This window comes from Callionymus lyra, chromosome 14 (assembly GCF_982586985.1).
Source record: "Callionymus lyra chromosome 14, fCalLyr1.hap1.1, whole genome shotgun sequence".
Taxonomy (NCBI): Eukaryota; Metazoa; Chordata; class Actinopteri; order Syngnathiformes; family Callionymidae; genus Callionymus; species Callionymus lyra.
The window spans coordinates 19232625-19260214 of NC_141831.1; the positions used below are offsets into that span (position 1 = coordinate 19232625).

At 37.2% G+C, this 27590-nt stretch overlaps 1 protein-coding gene across 1 annotated transcript in view; it reads right to left on the reverse strand.

Moving 5' to 3' along the window:
• Positions 1–27590, reverse strand: part of kctd16b (potassium channel tetramerization domain containing 16b) — an 87880-nt gene that overhangs the window by 5155 nt on the left and 55135 nt on the right. The gene's annotated exons all lie outside the window — the stretch shown is intronic.

Sequence of the window (27590 nt, forward strand, 5' to 3'; positions counted from 1 at the left end):
TTAAATTGTGGGGTTTTTTGTGTTTTTTTTGTAACTTTTCTCCTGTCTGCCGCTTATTGTCTTCCGCTTGTGTGTCTCCTTGTTAATATTTCTTGACTAAGAAACTTTGAGAATTAAAAAACAAGAAAAAAACATGATGACTAGCAATTCTGAGGACAATGGAAAAATAGAATATTTAAAACCTAATGAACGAGAAAAAATCAAAAAGGAAATTCTTTAAAACAATTAAAGAAAACAAAGTAAATAAGATGTTTTACTGGTTACATTTAAACAAAAGTACAAGGCTACCAGATAAAATATATATAAAATGTTTTTTTTAAATAGAGACGAATAGAATAGTTTAACAAAGTAAACTGGAATAAATGTGAGGAAATATATGATATAAAACAATTAAAGAAATCAACATTGGCTGAATGAGTAAAAAATACAATAATAAAATTAGGAGATAAAATATCTCATTACAAAAAAGAATATGATGCATAAAGGTGTTGAAACAGGTAGAATTAACCTTTAATAGGTCTAAATAATTCAAATTGGAGATCTCAATTAAATGTAAGGGGAATTAATGCATAAGTAAATAAACATTATTTGTATATTAGACAGGTTATTAATAGTATCAGAGATGAACAAATTAACTCTCTTTGGACTTTCTCTACAGTGCAGCTGAGCATCTCCTGGATCAGAGAAGATTCATTTATATTTAGCTCCATTATTTTTAGTATCCCAGCAACTGTTTGATGTGAACACGGCTCGCCACATGAAAAGAAATGTTGATGAACTGAGCTGGGATGAGAGGTGGTGGCGCTGGTGTGCGCGGCACGTGTCGGGGCGGGAGGATAGTGTCGGCCTCGCGGAGAATCTGATCTCTCTCCTCCATGGACAGGCGAGAGTCCATCGGCAACAGATACCGCTTCAGTGATTAAGTTGCTTGAGAGATAAATGGCTGCAGCGGTGCAGGAGCTTCTATGGGTCCATGAAGGTGTATCAGTGAAGTTAGAGATGCAGGGGGAGGTGAAGTCTTGTGGTTCACAGATCTCACTAAAACATCTCCACTTGTAAAGCTGCTTCTTTACACTCTCATATCTAATGTTTACAACTCCATTTCCTCGGACGCTCACCGGAACTCGGGTGTCGTAAAAAAAAAAGAAGTGTCCATCAGAGGCGACGAGGTGGAGATAGTTGACAACTATAGTTCATAAGTACCTCAGTGTGTGGCTGGACAGTAAACTGGACTGGTCCTGCAACACAGACCATGTATATACAAAAGTTCAGAGTAGACTGTACTTTCTGAGGAGGCTCCGATCATTTAACATCTGCAGAAAGCTCCTCTGCATGTTCTACCATTCTGTGGTGGCCAGTGTCCTGTTCTGTACTGTGGTGTGTTGGGGTGGGAATGTGTCCAAGAAGAGTGTCAACAGGTTGGACAGGTTGATCAGGAGGGCTGGCTCTGTGGTTGGCATGAAGCTGGACTCACTGGTGACAGTTGCTGAGAGGAGATCATTGAACAAACTACTGTCCATCATGAACTGTCATCAGTGAGCAGAGAAGCAGATGGAGTGCTTGAATGCTCCTTCCCAGATGCAGCACTAATAGACTCAGGGACTCATTAGTTCCTTAATTTCTGAGTTTGGGGACAGAAGTGGAGTGAAAAGATGATTCTATTCTATCTTAATCTTTGTGTCCTTTTCTTTGTGTTATTTATGATCTATGTTCTTTATATTTAGATTTCTGTCATTTGTATTTTTGTTCTTTTATTGCACTTTATTATTGTTTTTGTTTTATGCTTCTATTGTCTGTGTTGCTGTATGCTGGAGAGGGATTAATAAAGTTTATCTGTCATCCATCCATCCATCCATCCATCCATCCATCAATCTTTCATCCATCCATCCATCCATCCATCCATCCATCCATCCATCCATCCATCCATCCATCCATCCATCCATCCATCCATCCATCCATCCGTCATCCATCCATCCATCCATCCATCCATCAATCCGTCATTCATCCATCCATTCAACATGTGACGAAATAGGCAGATGATACACAAACAGATCTGTTTCTTTTTTATAAAATGGTAGGGAGGTGTAAGCATGAAAAAGCAACAAATCTTCCTGACATTTAAATAGTGTTATAATTTCTAAATAAAGGTGAAAATAAAAAGAGAAATAAAACCTCAGGGAAAGATGAAAAGTGTTGGATAAAAGCGGCTTCACTCACTCGTCACAGTGATGGATAACTTCCACGCTCATAATTGGTGTTTAGAAAAATCACAGAGACTGAACAGTTGAACGCGCCCGAAGCCAATTTTCTCAATGAAATTAAGTCGAGCAAAGCAAAGCCCCGATGACAGCGATCGCTCTCAAGCAGCCGCCGTTTGTATTCGTGAGCCTCTTGATGAACGGACGTCCTGATTAAAGCCGGGTGTTAAGTAATGCCGCCGCGACACTGATCTGCTCTCTAACAGGTACTGTGGATTTGAGGATGCCGGGACGAGACTCTCAGGATCCATTATTTCAAACTCATCGTCACACGTTTAGCTGGGCGACGAATCCAGAAAAGTCATTCAATTGTAGACAATGAGAGAGACGTTAAATCTGAAGCGATGGTGACACATTTGGAATACAAGTCACTAAGTCGCTGAGAAAGCCCGATTATGTTACCCGTAGATGGAGGTTCACGCAGAGACCGATTGTTACAGTCTTTTTGTGTCCTGATTCAGACACAAATTAAATCGACAAGAAGGTTTTAAAGAGGCGTCATTGTCAAAGGGATAGTTCACCCAAAATTCACTCACTTTCTACTCACTCTTATGTCGACTAAGGGTTGGGATTCTTTCCAGCGTAATCCAAAACGTTTTGGACAAGAATGTATTGTAACATAACGACAAGTGATCAATTGTCTTCGTCCAAAATGATGCACCAAGAGTGTGTCCCAAAACTACGCCTACCACTACATCTACCCCTTACGCCTTTGTTTTGCGCCGTGAAAAGGAGTGCTTCAAGTTTACTGTCTACACTGGCATTGCTTGCGATATTTAACTGGAGTACTTCCTGTTTTTGTAGGATGTTGGCCTAGCAGCGTCCCCTACAAACAACTTTATAATATAGAGATGTTTAATTATTTTTTTCTGGAATTATTCCTTATGTCGAGGCTTCAATACAAGATGGATGTTTTAGACGTTAAGGAGTGGGTCGTTTTGGAAAAAGACAACTGATCAGTCTCTACATTAAAATGAACAGTCATTTTTGTCTATAACTCTAAAGAGGAACAGATTACTCTGAAAATAATCCCAACCCTTAGCCGACATGAGGGTGAGTAGAAAATTATTGAAGTTTGGAATTTTGTGTGAACTATTCCTTTAATAGATTCAGTCAGATTTGACTGTTTCCTAATGCAAATGGAAAGTTTTGACTCTCACTTGCATTACTATAAAATGGTAGGCGGTAAGTAGTGAGGTACCAAAGGGTGGAAATAAAGTAATGCTAACTGAAACTTTAAAATGGTGTATCTTATCCAAAGCCGCCCTCAGAATGGGCACTTTGCTCTAGCAGTGTAAGTCGATTGTGTCACCCTGACTCAATTCGATGTGTGCGAGTGAAATCAGACTCTCAGGGACATCCCAAGAAAAGTGAGAAAGCTTAAACAAGTTTATATTTTAAGCTTGTTTTCAGCGGACCCTGCTATATCATCAGTGTAAATTTTTCAAACTGACGCTTGCAACATGTTTCAATGAGGAAAGACCTCAGGCAGGAGCTGAGAAGTCTGGAACTTCGCTACAAAACTTAAAATATACAGAATTATTTAAGTTTTTTTTCTGAACAATTCCTCTCGTCGAGGCTTCAATACAAGGTGGACGTTACAGAAGAGCACCATGGAGGTATTTAGATATATTTTAAGTTTGTCTCTTTGGACGAAGATGAAGACAACTGAGCTTCAGCCGCTACATTAAAATGGACCTACACGTTTGCCTATAATAGGATTATTAAAAAAAAAAAATCCCAACCCTTAGTCTACTTGAGAGTAATCAGAAAATAAGTGAAATTTTAAATATGGTTAAATTAACTGCGGCCTATGTCCTGCATTATAATAAAAATCATGAGTTATCTGAGTAAACATTTGCTGTCAGTAGTCTCATCCATAAATGACAGGGACGTCTTTAGCTTCAACATCCAGGCGGAGAGACGATGATTAAAGGTCGTGGTTTGAAAGCGTGAAATGCTTCAACGCCTTCGCCCCGATAATTACGGCAGGTGGGAACCATTCACCTTGATTCTCTAAGTGCCTTCAAACGACAATTCTCTCCTTCCTGGGGACCAGTTTCATTTAACACCGGACCACAACCTTCCGGCGTTTCCGTTATTTATCGCAGTGATAATGTGAAAATGACCCGCCGTCTCTCGGGGGAGCTAATTCCACGAGCTAACGCTAACTTTGTGGTGTTATTCCTAACGATCGACCGGCTCTGAAAACCCTCCTCTTGATGTCGGCCCGAACGCCAACTACAGTCGACGCGTCTCTGCATCATTACCGCAAATAGAGCAGCAAATGAAGAAAAGTGCGAGACCCTCAGGATTAACTCAAAGAAAAATCTGAGTCAGGAATATTGGAATCGCTCCAGGGACTTGCAGAAGTAAGAGAAATCAAATCTTGCTGAGGTTTGTTGCAAAAGCCAGGAGCAGGAAATCTTCCTGAAAAGCAGCAGCATGAGAAAATAAAAGGGTTTGAGAGGTTGACGGATCAACGACTGTCACACACCAAAGTGTGACCTTGACAGCAGGTTCTTATCGAGGCAAGATAGTATTAAAATAAAAATGAATGAAGCGCAAAAAGTTGAGAACTGAAATAAATATTTGATCATTCTGGGAAAAAAAAACTTTCATTGAAGTATAAAAAGTGTGAATAAACGAAATGATGAATAAATAAATACAACCTGAACCTACATAAAGGGAAAATAATTAAATACAAAAAAAGGATAATTGGTGAATAAAGTGCAAAATAAATAATAAAGATAAGTATAAAACAAATAAAGAAACGTAGTTGAACAACGTTAATAAACACAGGCAATACAATTTAAAAAATGCAGGAAATATTCTAGTAAGAATGTTTGTTTGATATGATAGGATGTTTTTTTAAATATTTCAAATGACTTAAAGAAAGAAAAACAGTCTGAATAAACATGAGAATAAGAATAAGAATTTTGAAGAGCAATCAAACATATCAAATCATCAAATCCATTTTAAATGATCTTGAAAGAAAACAAGAAAAAAAAAAAAAAAAAAAAAACTACAAGTAAGCAAAAAAACATGATGATAATACAAATATATAAAAACAAATAAAATAAAAAATTCCCTGAATGGAATATAAGCTAAACAAGAACAACAAAAGAACTCAAGTTACGCTCTCTGTATATTAATTTAAAAAAAATAGAACCAAAAATAAAAATGGGCACAAAAGGTTTGTTGAAAAGTAATATAAAAAAGATCCTTAAAACAATATTCCTAGTCCCAAAAAAGTCGCTCAGACGGGTTTAACCACTTTAGTGATTCACTGTGTTGCTGTGTGTGTGTCCAGTCACTGGTAGTCATCCCTCAGTCTCTAAGTGACATTGGCCTTGAAACCCTTATCTGTCGGCCTGTGGGCGGGAAAAGACGTGCTGGTGTCAGGTGGCTTCCATTCATGTCATGGAAGGTGTCGGGCGTCGCCGCCGGCCGCCATGCCTCTCTACCCCACATGTGTGTGTGTGTGTGTGTGACTCGGAGTCATGTGACTTCATGTAGCCTCTCTGGGGTTTCGAAGGTTGTGATTGAAGTCTAATGACTGCTGCACGCACACAAACACACACACGGACGCACAATGCTTCTGACAGACGCTGCAGGCTCTGATGCATTGATCTCAGCAGGAAAGTCCACAGCTGAGCTATCTTTGGACCGACCTGCAGCGCTCGCTGCTCACGCCCCGGCCAGCCTGGACAAACACTCGCACACACTCGCACACACTCGCACACACTCTCATGTCACATTCCCTGCAATTCTGATCAACAGTCACACTCTATCGATCATGTCCAGACGTCGTGTGGTCAGTAAGAGCACATGATAAACTTCCTCGCCTTCATACTGATATGAACATTCATTCATTCTTGAATTTTAGTATGATGTCGATTGAATGTGTTTATTTAAAATCAACATTGATTCCTTATGAGACATGTAACATATGTAGATGATGGTGTTTTGTTTTTTAACAGTTTAATTGAATCTAAATCAAATATTTTAAATATATCTATAAAGGTTTTATCTTGTTCATATACTAGTGACACCAGACAAGTTATAGGTAACAAAGTATAGTAACAAGATTCTTGGTCGAATCTTCAGCCAACCGCAGACGATCACATGGTTGTGCAGAAGAAGTGGTTCTTCAACTCGTCATGGTGGATTCCATAGCAACGGTAATATTTTACCTTTTTTCCACTAATGGTTGTTTTACAGCGAAGTGTGAATTCTAAAGTTAGCGCTATATCTCTGTGCTCGATGGGATTAGTTTGAAAAGAGTTAAATTGTATATCAACATTTTTAAGTTTGAAATGTTAAATTTAACCCTATATTCTGATGGAACTGATCTACTACTCGGTTGTTTCCGTAAACTTTGTTTTTCAAGTACACTTAATTCCAGAGGTTTAAACTTAATTTTATCATCATTAAATAGCATGCTAGCTATTTAGCTTATTTAACAAATAAGGTATATGAATCAAAGTAAAACTAATGTGTTGATTCAAGTGTGTCTTAAATTGATCTTGGACCTCTATTATACTCATCAGTATGTGTCTGTTTGTACAAAACGATCTTTTAAATAAAATATTTACATTGGAAAATGTACTTAAGCCCCGCCCACTAAAAAAAAACGTAGCTTGTCTGGAGATTACATTTTGTTTACTATAACCACTGTGATCTCTGCTGTGATTGGTCAAACCGTGAGGTTTGTCATCGCACGTCATTAATCCCCGAAGTCTCCACCTCCAAGGGACTCGTTTTATGAAAAAAGCAGGGCATGATTACAGCTGGATGGAGGAGGAGTGAAGACCAATATTACATCATAATGGACTCTGCTCTCATCACCTTTTGTTCGCCGGGATTTCAGACGGGGGGAAACTTAAGTAGAAGTAGTAAAGTAAAGTAATAACTTCATTATGATGAGCGACTTAGCATTATTTAAAAATGAGCCCATTCGAATGAATGCATTTAGTAATTTGTTCCTACTCTTTACTCATATCTCATCTTTAATTCTATGAACATATGCACACTGTTTGTTATCGCCTCATACATGATTTTAAAACAGAATTTAACAATAATGGAGTAGTATTAGACGAATCGAGAGACTAAGCTCACTTTGACCCTGGTCAAGAAAAGCGCTCTATTAATACTACTTACTTACTTACTTACTTACTTACTTATTATATGATTCGGTACGAAATATTTCAATCGACTTTTTCCTAACGATTATAGGAAAACTGGATTTTCGTGACATCTTGTGATTGATTCACTTTAAGATCCAAAATATGTCCAAACAACTGCTTTAAAAGCAAACCGGGTCGATTGTATCCTCTCGCCCACGGTCATCCACTAAAAAAGAAAAGTGTTGTTGAATATCGATATAGTATAGTGAGGAAAAAATATGTGATTCGATTTTCATCAGTTTTGTTTTTTAACTAAATTCCAGTCAGTAAGTAAAACTATCAATGAAATGAAATGTTGTGGACAACGTGTTTTGTCCAATTAACCCTTGTGTTATCTCAAGGTCAAGGTGATCCAAAGGCCCTAAAACAAATGTGTTTGTCGTATTCCTTGATCCTGTGATAACAGAAGGGTTAAGTTCATGATCAATCACAGCTCCAATGACTTTTTTTCTGCCCAATTTAAATGTTTTAATTCAATAATATTTCCAGGTAATGTATCTAAGATGTTTTCCTCTAAGATCTTTTCCTGGAGTCTCCCTTCTCGCCTCCATACGTCTCTCCCACCAAACTGGGAGGCCGACAGAGGAGTTGTTGGGATGATTGCCCTCTGATTGATTTCTGTCATGTCGCCTCTTGGCACTGGGTGTCTGCTCAGCGGAGATAAATGATGTTGGCTCAACAAAAGCAAATAAACCCCGCTTTAAACGACCCGACAAACATTGATTTTTAATCATTTGTCTCCAATTGAAGCCTTTGTGATGACAACCTGTCACTCCCTCTAAGCCTCCAATGACCCCAATCCTTACCTATAGGAGAGTATGATGGCTGTGACTTATACAGCGTTTTTATAACATATACATTCATAAAAAGTTTTTGTTTAAGGGGCCGTGGCTTGGTTATTCATTTGGACAGGTCATCTAACAGATTTAGTTTTGCTAAAAATAATCAATACTATTAATTCTATTTAAAAAAATGCATTTAAGATCAGCAAACATACGACAACAAATGAGTTCTCCCAGCTGCCGGGGAACAGATGCATCATCAAGTCTGGTCATGATAGTGAAGTAGGGAAGCTGTTTGGCAGATTTCCTCGCCTCTTAAAACCAGCCATAGCGAAAATCAGGAAGTTGCACAGTAGTTTAACGTCGATATTAAAAATGCAAACATCCATTTCCAGCATATGGTTGAACTCTAGACGTGAGCATTGGAATAAATATTTCATAAATACATGAATAATGCATTTGCTGCTCTAAACATTGGTTTGCTTTTTCAGCTACTTCACGTCCACACATGCTGTTTGAACATTCAATGAATGTTCTGCCTCCTCTATAGTCTGTCTTCAATATATTTCCAATATTTCCATGCTTACATTAACAGTTGTGGACAGATGTCAATAATAAATAAGCTTTCGTCGTCAACAACTAATGGCTTGACATTCTTAGGATGGCCATCAACCCTTAAATGTGTTAAGAATCACCATAACTGTGAATCTGTGAGTCTTAACACTTGTTTCAATTTTTAAATTTAATCTACCTTTTTATATTAAGTACAGAACATAAATAGTTCCACATGCCCACAAAGTCTCAAATAGAATCATCATTAATTTAGAATTGTACTTTTTTAAACATATTTGCAATAATTTAGTTGTTCAAATGGTGTCCTATATTGAATATAATATGTGTTATTGAAATATAAAAACATTTTTTTAAACAATCAAAATTCATAATTTATCACCGTCATGTAGTCCTAATTTTTTTTTAATGACACATCGCAAATCACAATCACTCAAATTATTGTAGGAGCAGAGGTCTGAAGTCAGTAAGTTCCCACAAAAATTATATAATGGTTAAATATTATTTTGTTCTTTCTTTGTTAGCTACATAGCTTCAGATACACACACTGTTACTTCCCCGTAACAAATAACAAATACATATTTGAAAGTATTTTTCATTCAAATTAAATGTAAATTGAAAGATTTTTCTAACTAAATGCTATACCTGGTAGCATAGCTAGTTCAAAACAGTGTTAAGTTCACAGTCTTAAAAATACTTTATTTTTTAATATATTTTAGTCAATTCCTTTAAATCATCAATTAAATAACAACCTTTTTATTTCAAATACAAATGTATCCCCATCATGCTGTTTAATACAGTTGGTCTGATGAAGCTTCATGAAGCAGTGTCGTTATTTTCAGAGTCCACTAGATGGCGGTCTCTGCACTATTTTGCTTTGTTTTGAACAGCTGTTCTAATGAAACATTACATCATTTTTCAATTTTTTTTGATGGCGCCACCTACTGACCTCTAAACAACATGACACTGTTTCATGAAGCTTCATCAGACCATCACTACAGTTTGACATACCACCCCGCAGCACTGGAATTTTCTTTAATGATAAATCTCCGATCACTCAAAGTCTTGCAGGAGCTAAGGTCTCAAGACTGTGAGTTATTTTATTATAGTAAACTATTCTTATTTTCTCTTTTTGAAAGCTACATAGCCTCAGCTTGATTATACCACCCCGTAACACATAAAAAATGGAATAAAACATTTTTTTTACTGATTTCTATGCTTGCCAGCTAAGCTTACCATCACAAAACACTTTGTATATTATGAATATATTTTAATCAATTGCTCAGTATGTAAAATAAATATCAACTTTATTATTTCAAAAAAGTATTTATGACAGAATAACTAAAATGTAGGTCTCAAATAGGCAGTTATGTTGTTCGTTAAGGGGTGGTAGTGATGCTGATTCAAGCCTGAGGCAATAAAAACGTTAAAAAAATATCGAAGGTTTCGTAAGTTGACCCATCTGTGATCACAAGTTAACTCCCAGAACTTTCAGTTTGTCCGTGTCTGATCTGTCCTGCGGAGGCTCAGATGTTTACGATGTAAATCTGCCTCTGCCGTCTCGACTGTGTCTGGAGAACGGGCTTCCACGGCTCGGATCAGCGCCAGTTAATGAGCGACCCCGGAATAAAAGCAATCGGTTCTTAACAGCGGGGTCAGGAGTCAAAAGTCTCATCACCTCGTGTCCGCAGAATAACAGACTTCTGAATGGCTTTGATACAATATTCCGCTTGTATATGTATTATTCATGGCGGCGTGGAGCGCCGTGACGACGATGAAAGATCAGAATATTGAGTGTTCAGTCTGCCGCGGCCAAACAAAGTGAGAGACACAAAGAGTCGCTTCTACCCTTGAGCAATCCGGAGAGTCTGAGGTTCTGTTACTGGTCCGATGTCTCTACCTTTTTTTTTTTGAATCCGCACTTTTTCAAAACGATCTGCCTCCAACAACCTGGATCTGATGATCGATTCTTTATTTTCCCAGATTACACTGAGAGAAGCTCAAGGACAAGAAGCTGCTTTACATCCCAGCTGTCCGGCTGAGGACGCTCGCTCGCTCAGGTATTGATTAAACTGTCCGCCGACCGAGGAGCTGGTTCTGGACAAAGATGTCAGCTGTCGCATATAAAATTCAGCAAAGTCTGATTGTCCGGTCGTTGCCTTCAAAGCCGATTCCCGGCTCGGCTCGCAGGGCTGGCGTCACAGATAACAAGAAAGCAGCCTCCTGATTATCGTCCGACACGCCGGCGCCGATTCATGTGTTTGACTTCCTCGGCTGCTGCCTCAGGATCTCGCGGCAGGTGTTAGACTTCTCTCGTGATTGACAGCGGATCGTCACGGCGATTTCCTTCGTTACAATTTGTCCTTCCGTTGATTGACTTCCTTCATCGCTCGCCTGCAGCGACGGTGAATCTGAATGTTTTTTTTTTCATCTCAGGATCCATCGAGAGAAACTGTTTTTCCAGCCGTGTGTTCACACCCAATGGGATGATTCTCATGTCACTGTGGAGGAGCCAGCGACACGTTCCATTCAATAATAAGGAGGAGAAATGTAAGGAAAACTCACAGAAAATGATTCCCTGAAGGAACTGAATCATTTTATATCGTATATGTTGCTCTTCTTGTGCTTGAGGTGTCGGTGTGAAAACTAGGGGTGTGATAAAATATTGATACACTTTATTATCGCAATATATATACAGTATTCATATATATTTATTACAATATACCATATCGCTACTTAACTATATTAATTTCTTAATATATGATTTTGTCTTTAAAATTATATGTTTTTCAATAAAACAAGTTTAAAATAAATCATTTTTTATTCATGATTAACATGTCAAAAATATCCAGCATTTGTTCATTTTTGTGTTGCAATTAAACTTCTCGATGGCAGCAGTCATTACGTCCTCTACAGCTGAAGGAACAATAAAATCCAGCGAAATCTCGGCGATGACTGAGGACGAGAGGATACAGTCGAATTCAGCGAAGCTTTGAATTATGTTGTTTGTATATTTTGGTTTTGAAACAAATTAACCCAGTTACATGTCTATCGATAGTCGGCAGTTTTTTAAGTACTTAGACAATACTACGTGTATATCCTTGTTCCTACAATATTGAAATCTAACTCAATATATCGTATCATGATATGGATCGTATTGCCAGATTCTTTCCAATGTATGGCCTTAGAAAAAACAATGATCAGTAACACCTTCAATTAGACATTTGTTTTTCGATGTGTTTACTTACATTACTTGATATAGAGGTAATGTTTTGCTTTCATTTTCTGATGGTTTAGACAACAAGAAGCTGCTGGTGGAAACCAAACGTTGTAGGCACAATCGTTAAGTTAAGTTAAACTTCCTAGTAACTTTTATTTTAAATAAAAAAGAGATTAATTATGATAATATATGGCATATCATCTGATCTGCCATTTCCATTATCAACCCGCTCCCAAGAGACTGACCTACGTTTTTAGCTGATACTTAAAAGATGTCATTTCGTCTCAAATAAGTGTCACAAAACACTTGCTGTGGAAACCCTGGTGTAATCTCTGGGTGAATTAGACCCTGTGGTTTAAAGGGATACCTCAAACACATTTGTATTCAGGCCTAAGGGTCACCTTTACCCGGAGATAACACAAGGGCACTAGGGAAACCTGTCAAGTAGCATTGTGTCGCCCACAAGAGCTGTAAATACATCGATCTGGTTGAAATTAGATATTTTATGTGTACAACAAACTATATTGTCGATGCTAGCTTACAATGCAAATGGGAATTTGAGCAGGAAAAAGGGAATGACCAGAGTTAAGAGCCAACAACAGAGATGTTTAATAATTAAAAGCCTGTTTCCTGTTGAATGAGCTCCACTGGTCAATCGATGAACATTCTGTCCGGCATGAAATGTTATTGGCCCATTGCACGACTGTGTCTGTCAACACAGCTGTTAGGGGAGGAAAAAAAGGGTTTGGTATTTGAAGTCTTTTAAGTATATATTTACCACCCTGTATCATAAAGGTTAGAGACAATTGTAAATGCAAGTATTTAAAATATGAAACTGGATGGTCCACTTATATATTCTACATCCGGTAGCACCTTGTATCTACGTATATGTTGCAGATTAAATTCGGAAATTAAATAGTTTTTTATTTCAACATCAAACGTATGGATTACATTTTTAAAGGGCAGCTAACGTAGAACTTTCCTCTTTTACTGATATGTTTCAAATGTCTTCCTCTCCAAGATGCAGTCCTTCATCATGACCATGTTTTTAACTTATTACTTTATAAGTCTGTCCGTCTGAAATCTCGGCAAACAAGAGGTTACAAGAGCGAAGTCCATTATGACGTAATACCGGCTTCACTCCTCCTCCAGCCAGCTGTAATCATGCCCTTCTTTGTTTATAGAACAATCCCTTGGAGGTGGAGTCTTCCGGGATTGATGATGGGTGTGGCTTAAGATAATTTTCTAATGTAAATATTTTTGTTAAATAAGTACAATAGAAGTGCAACATTTATTTAAGAGACACTTAAATCAACACAAATACGAGATATAATTTGTATTAATGGTAAATCCAATAATAAAGACTGGTATTCAAACGGGGTGATAGGAAAATATTGGTTTATATTGGAGAAGTGTATTCAAAACATCATATTATAATCATGTTGGGAGTGTCTTTAAAATGAAACAATACAACTCGACGCAGTACAATGACCCACAAAATATTCCGGAGCTTCAACTGACGACAGGGGAGACGCGTGTGAATCATCCTGCTGATGATCTCTGGATAAACAAACGGCCGCTAATCTGCAAACAGCTGCCCGGTCATATTCACTCTCCACCGGAGTGTTCCGTCATCACCTCTCCACTTCACACAATCCCTGGCAACACCGGGAACTCTCTCTCTCTCTCTTCACCGCTAATAACGGCAATTTGCGATCCATTCATGTTGCTCCGTCACATTCCCCCTAATCACTGTTTTCACTTTCCACTCACTCTCAGTCCACTCTCGGCTCCATTTGATCCACTTTTCAGGATCGAAATCCTCCTCGCAGACGTGTCCTGTGACCCCGCTTAACCCCCCGGTGCCATTCATGCCAGCCTCTTTCTCTCCCTTCCACCCACGACCACATCCAGTCGTCTCAGAACTCTCGCCCGAAACCAATTAAGAATTGATCTCGAAGGTTAGTTGTATCTGATAACTGTCATTATGATTCAGTTCATTTTGTTGTTTTTTGAAAAAGAATATTGTTTTCTTTGCCGTATTTTCCCAAAAGACGAGATGAGCACCATTAGTTTGAAGATGCTTGAAGCGTGACCTTTGATCCTGAAAGATGTTGAAATGTTTTTTGTTTTTCATTTTATTGCAAAACATGTTTTGATTAGAAAATAAAAGTGTTGAACTAATCTGCCCGTTATTTCAAGTCATTGTTTCAACAAAGAGAAACATTTGAAGAAGATACTTAATTATAAATACTAGGTAATTATAGCTTCTGAGAAATCATGGTTTAAATTCTGCTTAAATAAAGTCTGACAATAAAAGTTAAAAAAATGATTTTGAAAAGCCATTGGTTTTTGATAAGATTTTCATTCAAGCATTCAGGGTCTTAAGTAAAACTTTACTAGGAGAGAGTAAAATTCAATGATCATGTTAGTGATCAGTAAATTAGCTTTAGTCAAAGTAACTTATATCCGAATATAAAGTTACTTGTAGAATTTACTTCAATTTGTAAGTGCAAATTTCTCTCAAGTAATTTAAACCAAAATGATTTTGATATGACGATACTTTTGGTGTTTATGATCGATTCACGTTCAACGTAATTTAAAGCAAAGGTAAGTTTGTGCTTTATATCTTCTTATTAATTCGGTTTCTATTTGAATATGTGTATAAGAAAAAAGACCAAAAAAAATAGCACATGTTTTCTAAAATACATACAAAACAAAATATAAATAACCTATAGTAAATTGATTTATTAAATGGATTTCTATTTTCCTATTTTCCCCCAGTATGACATTTGTTGTATATATATGTGAAAATAAAAACGTGAATAAAATATTAATAATAAATATATAGAATAATAAATCAATAATAAATATATATAAGTTATATTATTACTTACTTTAATCCATAGATTTCCTTTTTTTTAAATATTAAATGAATAGAGGAAGTGAAAAAAAAAGAATGCAGACATTCCAAGTCAATCAATGATTTAATTATTTAAAGAATCTTCAGCCCGAGTCGAAGGTCTGATCAGCAACGCCGGGATGTTTCCTCGATCCCATTAGAATCTCATAAAAGTTTGGAGCTGTCTGGCCGATGAATCGGCGCCACAGTTCATGAAGAGTCCAGCACAGCCCACGGGTGACCGTGGCTACTTCACAATTCATGGAAGAGATTCCCCCAAAGCAATCAGCCAGATGCCAGAGCATTTGAGCTTTGAATAGGATCGTCATTGGTCCGAATAAAAAAAAAACAACGCCTCTGAACTGTCTCTGAGGAAACTGGTGGAGTTCCAAGAAATGATTAGTCCGACTCAAATGTCACTGATGGACAGAAGACCCATCGTATCAGACCAACTTTAAATCCTGTAAAGATGTTTTTACTTTCCACTTTAACACGTGTGTTCTACTGCAACACTGCTGTCTTTAAGTCTCTGTAAACAGACAGACAAACATGTTAAATGAAATCCAATTATTGCTTATATAAGTTAATTATAATATATAAAATTGATAACATAATAATTAATAAAATAAATAAATCCCCTTTCAAATTTGATATTATCTGCTGAATTAAAAAAATAAAAATAATTATTATATTAAAATATTTTTTTTATTGTGTAGTTGTTCAACTCTCTTGCCGTAAACTAATGCAAAATGTATTTCAGACATATTCTATGAAATAAGATTATTAATAAAAGTATAATATTATATGAATTGATAACAAAGTATTTAATAAATTAAATAAATACGCTTTTATGACTTGGAAAATTCTATATTTGTTAAAGGAAAAACGAAAATAGGTTTTTAATGAGTAATAGTGTCGCTTACATTTTAAAAATGTATTCAAACATATTAAACCTTGCATTATCTCAGGGTCAAGTTGACCCGAAACCTCAGAAAGCAAATGCACAAGAGTTTAATACAATCTGAATTAATAAAAGTAATAATATTATTTAATACTGAAAATATACAAACAAAATACACAAATACAAGTTTTAAATACAATAAATACTGTATCTTTTTTTTTTAAATGTTCCACATTCCCATTTTCTTATGTTCAGATTAAAAATAAGATTTTTTTCATTTTCTTCTTTTTATAACATAAACCAGGCTTGTCAAAAGTACGGAAAATCTGTCGCCTCATTTTCCTGCCTCTCTCTCCTGCTTTTCTTAACAAATGTTTTATTTTTGGCTACCATAAGACGCCCCAAATAAATCCTAAAAATGTCAAATGAGTATCACACCAGTGTCAGTTGTCAGTACCATCAGTAGTTTCTGATCAACAAGGTGTATCAGGATCAGATCACTGAAAGCTCTGGAAGTAAGAACCAGATTTTTAAAGTTGATCCGAAAGATACTGGAAGCCAGTGAAGAGTTTTAAGGATCGGGGAAATGTGAGTTCTTCTACTAGAGCGGGTCAGAATTCTTGCTGCAGAGTTATGATAAACTGTAGACGAGACAGCTCCTTCCTGTTTAGACACGAAAATAAACTCTTACAATAGTCTAAACCAGAAGACACAAACGCATGGATTATAAGCTCCAGATCGTGTTGTGACATCATTTTCCCAAGTTTAGAGATGTTTCTCAGTTGAAGGAAACAGTTTCTGGTCAGTTTTCTGCAGTGTTGAACTAGTGTTGTGTTTGAAACTTATGTGTAAACAACAAAAACAATTAAATTAAAGAAATACACAGGAGGTGTTTTTTCTAGTTCAACTTTAGTCTCGCTGGCTTGCTTTCCAGGGTATTCCTGCCGGGATGGATGTGAGAGCGTACCCTTATGAATGTTTAACTGCCTCCTCGGTGGAGCAGGAGTGAAAGAACAGACTCTGCAGATCTCAAATCTGCATCCACTTGAAGTTAAGTGCCGAGACTGGAGTGTCAGGAGTAAACAGCGTGTTGTTGTAATCCTTCACCTGGAGTGTTCCCAGCAGGGGGAGCGAGACAACATGAGCAGACTTGGATCAGGAAAACCCCAAAGGTGTTTTTTAAGGAGAACTGACTCTTAGTGTGTGTCTGTTTAACCCCCCGCTCTGCGGGTCTACATCTGTGTTCTCTCTTTGAATGAGTTGACAAAATGTTGCCACAAAATGTGTATCTGTGTGTGTTTGTGTTTATAGTGACGCTACTTTAAAAACAAAAAAGGAAACTCAAAAGCTGCTGAGGCCAAGGCAAGATAAACATTTTCTGAAATCATTTGTCAACTATACGTTTCATTCTGAGAGACTTTGAGAGTATTTCTTGGCCCTAAATGTATGTATTTGTACATACATAGCTGTATTTAGATACGTATTCTATGTTTGTCATTGGTCTGTAAATATTTAAAATGAAAAGAATTGTTGCAAATCATTTGACTTTTATTTATTTATCTTAACACTTCCTTACAAAATGACATAGATTCCCTATTTTGTCCTTGTAACATTTTATTTTTTGATTAATCCAACCATATTTGGATTAATAAGATTCATCCTTTCTTTTCCTACATTTCTTTTGAGCCACAAACATTTTATTACATATTATTTGGTATATTATCATTAAATAATGTCATATATATGTCCACAAAGAGCATCCATAACCTGCATTTATGAATAAACTAATGAATAAGAGGAAAAATAGAGGAACATTAAATCAGTAATGAATATTGATTAATTATAGTATGACTTACAAATGTTTAAAATATACTGTATGTAATCAATTTTTTTATCCACACATTTTTTTTTGAAGTGAAAAAAATAAATAATGCAACCATTTCAAGTAACAACTGAGGCTCAGTTCGGGGATTATTGGACAAAAAGTGTCTAAAACTGTACTTTACGAAGCGTCTCGGCTTCACACTGGGAACTTCCACTCGCTATCACCCTCTTGCTGTTGTCTTCCGGCTGCTTCTCCACTCAGCGAGGAAGAGAAGGCTTCCATTGATGTTTCTATTTAAAGCAGACTTCCAGTACAACTTCCCTCTCCCCGCCCGGCTGTCTGACTGAGATATACCATGTCCCTAATCTCCTAATTGGTCGGAAGTCACGGCCATTACCTGAGAGATGACAGGGTTGAATCGATAAGCGGCACAGCGCTTGACAACCTGACCTACTGTTTCCGTCTCTTCCCTTCTCGCCGCCTGTATTGCTCATTTTCGCCGCCTGCTTTGCCCTCTTTGTCTAAATTCACCGTATCCAAGGCAACAGTCATTCATTTGGGGGCGCAGCGGTGAAATAAACACGCCTTTAATTTGTCTTTATTACGTCCCCGTTGCTCTGCTCTGTACTCCATTCTTCATGCTCTCTCGCGAGCAGTAATGAGAGACGTCGGGAGTCTCTGCGAGCGCCGTCAGCACCGTGGAGGACCGACTCCGAATCAACCGACTCATTTCTCATCAACCGCCGCAAATGGTCTTGGATTGTTGCGCAATCTACTGTTGACAAAGTCTTCCTGTGATTTATAAACTGAGGTTAAATAAATCCACCTCGGAATACACAAGTGTCAGTTCACAGATTAGTCAACAAGATTCATTCCCATTTCCTATCACTTCATATAAATCTTCACATCTTTTAGTTCACCAGGTTTACTGAAAAGTTACCAGTTAGAACAAGTATATTCATAAGTTCAGCAAATCAATATATATGGATTCAATTTCCAATTTTATTACAGATTTATCCTCCCATTAATCTAGTTTTTAATCTCACTTTAAAGTAAAAGTTCATCTAAAATTAAAATTTCACAAATTTTCTACTCACCCTCATGTCGACTAAAGTTTGGGATTTTTTTCCAGTGTAATCTGTTGGTTTTTAGAGTTAAAGGCAAAAATGTATGTTCATTTTAATTCAAAGATTGGAGCTCAGGTTCATTTTCCTCCAAAATGACGCGTTTTCTAAAATATCCAAATACCTCCATGATGCTAGTCTGTAACATCCACTATGTATTGACGCCTCGAAATAAACAATTCTTCTTGGAAAAATTAAACAATTCTAAATTTGTTTATTGTTGTTTGTTTTTAGCAGACATTGCAAGCATTTTTTTTGGATAAAGTCGAAGACAAATGAGCTCCAGTCTCTACATTAAAATGAACAAACATTTTGGGCTATAACTCTAAAAAGGAACAGAATACTCTATACCCTAATAATCCCAACCCTAAATCAACATGAAGATGAGTAGAAAACTAGTGAAATTTTAATTTTGGAAAAACTATCAATTTGATGTGTTTATTCTAGATATTTTCCTCACTTCCTAGTTCAGTCTATTCCGGGTTTAGATAACTATGTCTATTATGGATACTTTAGTTTCCCTCTGCTTTACTGGCTTACCAAGTCTATTTTCACACTTTCTTATCTACACAAGTGTACTTTAAAATTACTGCTAGAAGCAAATATATTCCTGACTCCATAGTTTCACCAAGTCAATACCAGATTTCCAAGCCTGCTAGGAAAGCGTCCGCAACCCAAGTCCATTACTGATTAAAAAGTCTAGTTTAAACTAGTTTTACGCTTGTCTTGTGTAAACCATTTACATGCTAACCAAATAAACACCACCAGATTTCCATGACTATTATGTTCAATCAGCCACTCGAAGTGTGGAGTTCACCAAAATCATTATTGAGTCACTCCTTTCAAAAAGCGTCTGTAATAAAAGAATGTAAACATTAAATTAAAACATATAATACTTCTTAACATGTACTTAATCAATTAGATCAAGAACTGGAACGGTAACTGCTTCAACTGTTTTTAATTAGGAAATACAACATCATTCACGATTGATGGGTTGATTCGGAAAAAAAAAGTAAATATAAATGATTAACACAAGATTTATGCTGTGTAACTGAATAAAATAATAGTTCTGGCATTGACAAGACGTCTCATTTGGCAGGATTACTGCAGGGCATAACATTAGATTCCCTTTGAGCCGGAATTCAACTCAAATTGGATGATGTTAAAAGATCGAAAATGACTAAAAGAAAATGTTACTATTAACGTGATCTTCACTTCAATTCTAACAATTAATGATCACGGTCGTTGTCGCACCAGTCTGTTTTATTTTCCCATGCATGCTGATTTTGTTTATTCTCTCCAGTATTCCCTGACTGCCGCCACTTCCTGGCTCTTTCTAAATGGTTGAACCGCCCGCTGCAGGCTTCAAAAGCCACATTCAACGCAACATAATTGTCCCCGGGGCCTTTATTCATTTCTCCGCTCTCTATATATGCAAATGGTGTCGAGCCGAGGCCGACAACGGCGGAAAAATGACATGAAGTTCAAAGAGCTTTGGATAAAGGTGTGTGTTGTCCGCCGATGTGTGAGCAACAACAGGAACATATTGATTGAAGCGATGCTGATGTTTCTAATAATAGCTCGTTTCAAAGTGGTGTCACATTCTCCTCGCGCTGGAACGTCCAAAACATCCTGTCATGACCTGCTACTTTTTATTTTGTGATATTTCTTTCCCCCTCTCTGGGTTCAGGCCAGACCACTTTGGTGAGTGAGTATCCTACATATTCAGCTGGTTTCCCGAAACTTCTGAGGAGACCAAAGGAGCTTAGAGCCTCAGGGCGACTACTGGATTTTCTCTTTTTTCAACCTGTACTGGACATTTTTCGTTTAACTTTGTTCTGTTCGATACTTTTCTACCTTCCGGTGGTTGTCTGAAGTGTTTTTCTGAACCTGGAAGCACTGATGTAACTTATATCTCGAGGCTAGCGTCAAGTAAACTTCCGATATAACTTTGACATAAAGTAATTCTTCACCCAAAAATTCACTTATTTTCTACTTACCCTCATGTTGACTAAAGGTTGGGATTCTTTACAAGTAATCTGTTCCTTTTTATAGTTATAGGCAAATATGTATGTTCATTTTAATGTAGCGACTGGAGCTCAGTTGTCTTCGTCAAAAACATCCAAATACCTCGTCTATATCATCCATGTTGTATTGAAGCCTGAACATGACATATTGTTCTGGAAAAACTGAAATAATATTTTTAAGTTTGTTTGTAGCAGAAGTGTATCAGTCTGTTAGCTGCTCCCTGGAGTATTTCCTCATTGCAAGTGTCAGTGTCCATGTGCAAGATTTAGGCTGCTAGCTTAACAGTATCTGCTAAAAACAATCTCAATATATACAGATTTATTTAAGTTTTTCTGCAACAATTCTTAATGATGAGCTTCAATACAAGATGGACATTACATAAGAGCACCACCTTAGGTAATTAGATCTTTTAAGTGTCATTTGGACGAAGATGAAGACGAAGACAACTGCGCTCTAGTCGATTCATTAAACTTTACATGCTTTTTTACCCATAACTCAAAAAAGGAACAAATTACTGTAAACATAATCTAAACCCTTAGTCGACAAAAGTGAATAGAAAACTAGTGAATTATGGGTGAACTAACCCTTGATCTTTGCATACAAATGGTCACTTTCTAGCTGTTGTAAAAGTAAGTAAGTAAGTAAATGTTATTTGTAAAGCACATTTCTAAATTATTCTGTAAAAACCTGGCATATATTAGTTGGGAGACAATAAGGAATTGCATAGTTTTACTTCTCAACCTAAAAGTTTTCAGATTGTGAACTACCCTCCAGTGCAGGTGGACGGGGAACCAGCTGAAAGCATCAAACTTCAGTCGGTGGAAGCAGTGTGTGACCCTGAACCACCTCTCAGATCTGAGAGAGATTCACGGCGGGCTGAAGGATCTGCGGGGGCATCTGAGATTGAAACTGTTGAGCGATTGGTGGACAATTGATTTGACTTCAAAGCTCATTCACCGTGAGCGGAGGTTTGTAAATATGCTGAGAGAAAAAGGACGAGGAGTATGAACGGAGGGAAATACTTATAGAGAAAAAATAGTAAAATTGATCAAATAACTTGCGGGAGGAAAAAATGGAATTGATTATGAAAGATAGTTGGATGGAGGGAGAAAGAGGGGAAAGAAGATGAGATACAACCGGAAAAATCAGGTTTCTGATAATTGCTGCAGGGATCATTCTGTCTTTGGTTCCTGGGGGACTCTAGATCGCAGCTTCAATCAGCAACAAACACACTCTGGCTGGGGAATATCTAAATCCAGCGACAAGTCATCTCAGCAGCGGCTATAAAGACGTGTCGAGTGATCTGTCGACAAAGACTCGTGGATATCTTTTAAAACCCTCCGGACGAGACGAGTCGAGTTTCCTGTCTGTCTTCTCCTGTGGCGTCGAAGACGGAGGTTAAGAACTCCCTCGCGTGTTTGCTAACCCACTGAAGAGACGAGCTCAAGCATCATTAAATTGCTGTAGTTTAACCAGACATTCAATAAGAAAACCAAAGCCCATTGATCGGACAGATAGCTGGAATTAGCGAGTGTGTGTTCAGTGACACCGTGAATACAAAGCTGTGTGTGAAGAAGAAGGAGGAATAATTTGGAAAAAAGCACTGGAAGCGTGTGTTCGTCTGATAAAACAATGGGGTAATAGCGATAACAATGAGCTTGTGAATGAATAAGTAGCGACTCCCTAATTGAGAACGGTTCTTCTACAACTGCGAACCGGCTGTTAATGAGAGCATTTCTCAGTCTCAACACAGCCGTCGGAGGATTTCCTGAAACGCTTTCCTGTCGACCAATTAAAAAGTGGTCGGCCCGCGAGGCTCCCGGTGCTCCGTGGACTTTTTGTCAAGACTTTTCCAGGCTTTATGTTTGTGTCCAGATGTTTGGGATGTGGACAAAGGAACATGTGGAGGAAAGTTGCCGACATTTGTTTCCGTGTTTAGACCGAAAGTCACTCAATGAGAGAAGTGGAAGAAGAAATGACGACTCATAATAACATGATATTAAGTTCCAAACTAAACTTAACTATGACAAACATCTCAGCTGAACAAGTACAAACAGGCATGATGTGTTTTTAATTAATGAATTAATTTAAATTTGATCGGTTTCTTTTCGAATTTTCCATTTTTTACACTTCTTTTTTCTTCTTTTTTTGGAATAAGTTTAAGTTTCTTTCAGTTACCTTTGTTTTTATTTATAACCATGTTTTTTTTTACACAATTATACTTTCTTAATGAACTTATCTGTGAAAATATTTTGTGTTTATATATTTATTTTCTTTTCATTGTAAAAATAATAAATGTACGCATTATTTAGAAATATTTTAACGAAACACAGGTTTTTTGTCTACTTCTATTTGTACATATCTATTATTATTATTTGGATATGTGCATATATTCACATTTTATTGTTGTTGCTGTTTTTAGTTTTAAGCTTTTTTTTCTTTCTTATTAAAAATTCTGGATGATCCACATATTTCAAGAATTATTCATGTATTTACTTTGTATTATGTGATGATTACTATTTCATTTAGAACATTTTCACGTTAAGTTTTATTTTATTTTATTTTCTGTGACCTCAAGCATTGAATTTCTTTTTTTTTCTGTTGGAAATTCTAGTCAATTTTTAACCAAAGTAATTTGAGGGTTGTTGTTTTTTTGGAAAGTAGGTGAGCTTTGTTTTCATAGAACCTAAACAATTTGCTTTTTCTTCTTTGCTTTTAGATTTTTTTAAAACTTTATTCCTACTCCAAAACTGCACCTCTCTTCCAATATATATATTTTTCTTGTCCAAACCTCCTTCTTCAGTCCACATCCTGCAACAAGAGAACATCTAAAAATAAATCCATGATTCCTTGAAGGATTCATTCACCACAAGCTGTTCAATCTAGAGCCAACCTTTCTCAGCCATCCTGTGACTCAAGATTTCAAGTGGAATTAAAGAAATGTAAAGCAGTCAAACAAGCAGTTTACATGAAGCCGGTCTGATGGATGGAACAGCAGCGGACGACACCAGCCCTGTGACATTGATGGACAGCGTGATATTGCCTCCCTAATCTCGCCTCCACTCTCGCACACGTTCACGGAAACCCTTTTTTTTTTTCTCCGACGCCTCCATCTCCTTCTCCCGGGCTCGCCTTTCCCCCACAGTTCTGCTCCGGCTCATACATTTTGCATGCTCCTGCGCCTCCCCGCCGCCACAGCGCTCTGGATGTTTGCACACAACACACACAACACACACAGATTCCTATAAGAATTTGACAAATCAAACAAGCGTTTCGAGGGAGCGGCGGATGAAGCGCCAGAGGGTCGACGATTGAATTTCTGGAATCAAACTTTGCCTTCATGCTAAAAGTTCCACAACTAAACTCACTAGCTTTATGTTGCAGCACCAACAAACAATCATAGAGACATCCAAGACATTCCTTAGTCAGAATGAAGTTCTCAACTTAGATCAAGGAAACATATTTAGCTCATATTATAGTCTTTTTTTAAAATCAAAATCAAGTGTTTATTACACTTTTTAACCCTTGTGTCATCTCAGGGTCAAGGTCACCCGAATGCCCAAAAACCGAAGATAAACTGACCATTCAAATACATAAAGATTCCCTTTTATTCTTCTATTTTTAAGAAACTTTCTAATTAGGCCAGAATTTATTTTTCCAAAGCTGAAATACTTTTTAAACAATGTTTTCATTTTTAATTGTTTTTTTCAGTTTCTTTCTAAACACAGTAAGAGGTTTCTTTCACCATTGAATTTTCTTCAGACGAGTTTTACCTCATTTTAATTTCTCTCAATTTGCAGGAGCAAAGGTCGAAGCTATTTTCAAGACACATTAAAAATCAGGCAATACATGCTTTAGTTTTGTTCAGATTTGAACCTGGTGACTACAGTATGAACCGACATGAATATAAAGTTGAGTTAATCTGCATGTTTAACTTTTAGTTAAAATTCGTGAGAGCTACATTTAGAACCACGACTTGTGGTTTTTAAATAACTTCCAAAAAAATCTTCTAAAATCACCAAGTTAAGTTTCCTTCAGCACCAGCAGCTGACAGTCGGCAGATGATTTACCCATTTCCTGAGCCTGCGGGCTTTTCTTTCTTTCTTGCCGTCGTGACTTCCTGTCACCCGACTCCCAACTCTTCAGATGATTAACCTGCATGCATCTCAGCTGTCACCTGTCCCCCGAACTCCGGGGAAGAAACTCATCTTTGGATTTCAACGGGAAAAACTGCGCATCGTGTTGAAATGTTTTCACAGTTTGACTTTTTTGAAACTCCTCCACCTGATTATTAGTTTTTCTTCTGTGGTTTTATCATACGCTAAAAATGCAGGTGCTACTATTGAGAGACAGTTTTACACTGCAAGGGTTGTAGATGAAATTTCACAAACGCTCTACTCCACCTTGTGTCGTCTAAGGTTCATAGTAATACCTTTGTTTTTATGTATTTATAAGCAATATATGTCCATTTTACAGACAGTCTCCAATCAGGCTTCGTTTGTTTCGTCCAAAAAGACAAACTTTAAAACATCCAAATACTTCCACACTTCTCGTCTGTAACGTCCATCTTGTATTGAAGCCTCGACAAGAGAAATTGTTCGAAAAAACAGATAAAACAAGTCTATATTTCAAGTTTGTTCGTAGCAGAAGCTAATAGGCTAACATGCTACATAGACAGGAAACACTCACACACAACAACTATTCATTCACACTTCGTGGCACAATTTACTCAATCGACCTCTCTATTTCCTCAGTCTGTGCCCGAAGTCAACCCACACAAAAGGGAAAACATACAAAACTCCGCTCCGAAAGGACGCATGTCGCCTCAAACAGGAAGCAAACCTTCCCTTCTGTGAGGCAAAAGTGCTAATAGCGCTCCCCACCCCTTATAAACAAACCATATTTCAATGTTAATAAAACATGTTGATCCGTTCCATTAGGACCTTTTGAGGAACAGCCTGTGAGCGAAAACTGTTTGACATTTTTGTAGCATATAATAAAAGTGGTCGGCGCGGCTATTAATCTGCCCGAATAACGTAAAGGCTGTGAGTCACCGAACAGCTTTAAATATCATTGCACATATTTCGGTCACTATGAATCTTTGCAACACATTTGAGAAAAGAGGAAAAGCTTCAGGGTCAAATTGTAAAGACCTTCTTCAAGAGATGTAAAAAAATATCTATATATTTGTATGAAAATATATCGTATTACGAGCTGAATACATGTGTATCCTCTTGTCCTTAGTCATCCCCAGATCTCGCAGGATTTTACTGTAACTTTAGCTGCGGACGATGTCATGCCTGCTGCCATCTAGTGGCCTTAGGTGTAAAGTCCTGGTCTCCAAACAAAGAGTAGCTAGCAGTTTTAGCTACAAGCTAAGAAAACAAGCATAGCATTCACTTTAAATAAAAGAAATGTGGTTTTCGTTTCTGTTTCTTCAATTTCTTAAGTTCTACTTGCTGCATATCATTGATTGTGTTCTTGAACAGGGGATTTCAAGACCATTTTTGGACGAGTTGGAACAGGAGTTCATGGAGAAGACAAATCATTCATCTGGAGGTGGATCTTGCAGGAGGTTCTGGACGAAGACAAACAAATTCTACTGGGAGAAAGCTCCGACTTCCAGCCACGTCCTTCACATGTGTATTTCATTTGATGTTTGATTACGACAATCAGTGCGGAGCGATGTGCAAGAGAGAAACGACCGCCCGTGTGGGGGGTTTGTGTGATCGAGAAAGCAGAACAGGCATTCGCTGAGGACCCTTCAACTCTCTTCACTCCACTCTGGTGTTCATCTAAAGCACATGTGGGATGAATATCAAGTGGAGCGCTGGATTTTCCTGGAGGGCAGACAAAAGAACAACAAGACCGTGTTCTACTTCAACTGCGCTGGTTTAATTTCCTGGCTTTTGAAGTTGTGTAGGTGGCTTCTTTTTTTTTTGTTCGAAGCGATCATGCTTCAGAGCGTTCTGTCTTCATGGGTGTCCAGAGACTGGCTTCTGCTGTAATCAAGTCTGAGTCACACAGAAAACGTTATTATAACAATTTAAAAATTACATTCTTCTGGCAACTCTGGATTAGATGATGGATTCTTACATAAACTAGTGCTGAGGATACATTTGAATTCCCTAAGGCTATAGTAGGGGTTGATACGCAGATAAAAAACAACATTTTTTTGTCACTATACTGTATCAATTTTCAACAACAGTGTATCATTTTCTTTATTCATTCATTTTATTAGCTTTAAAATACTATTTTATTTATTTATCATGGTTCTTTTACGATTTATATTTCAATAAAGCCTGTTTAGAATTAAGTAATTTGACATTTTATTAACCATTAATATTAGAAATGTTCACTGAATTTATGCATTTTGGTGTTGCTATTAAACTTCCTCCCACTAGATGGCAGCAGGCATTCTATCCTAGCCATCCGCAGCTAAAGTTAGGTTGAAATCCTGCGAGATCCCGGGAATGACTAAGGATGAGAGGATACAGTCAGCTGCAACAAAAGCTTATGTTTGAGCATATTTTGGCTTTAGGTTATATTGATTCGACAAAAAGATAGTGGAACAGTCACAAGATATCACTAAATTCAGTTTCCTCTAAAATAGTAATAGAAAATCAAAATATATCGTACTGTGAGCTTAATATATCGCATTGAATCGAATTGTAATGGGAAATAGCTGAATTTTTTTCAATCATATGGTGAGATTATTGTATCGTATTGAACCGTACAGCCAAGTTCTTTAGCCAGAGAATACCATGTACGGCTTGCTCAAGGGGGGGTAG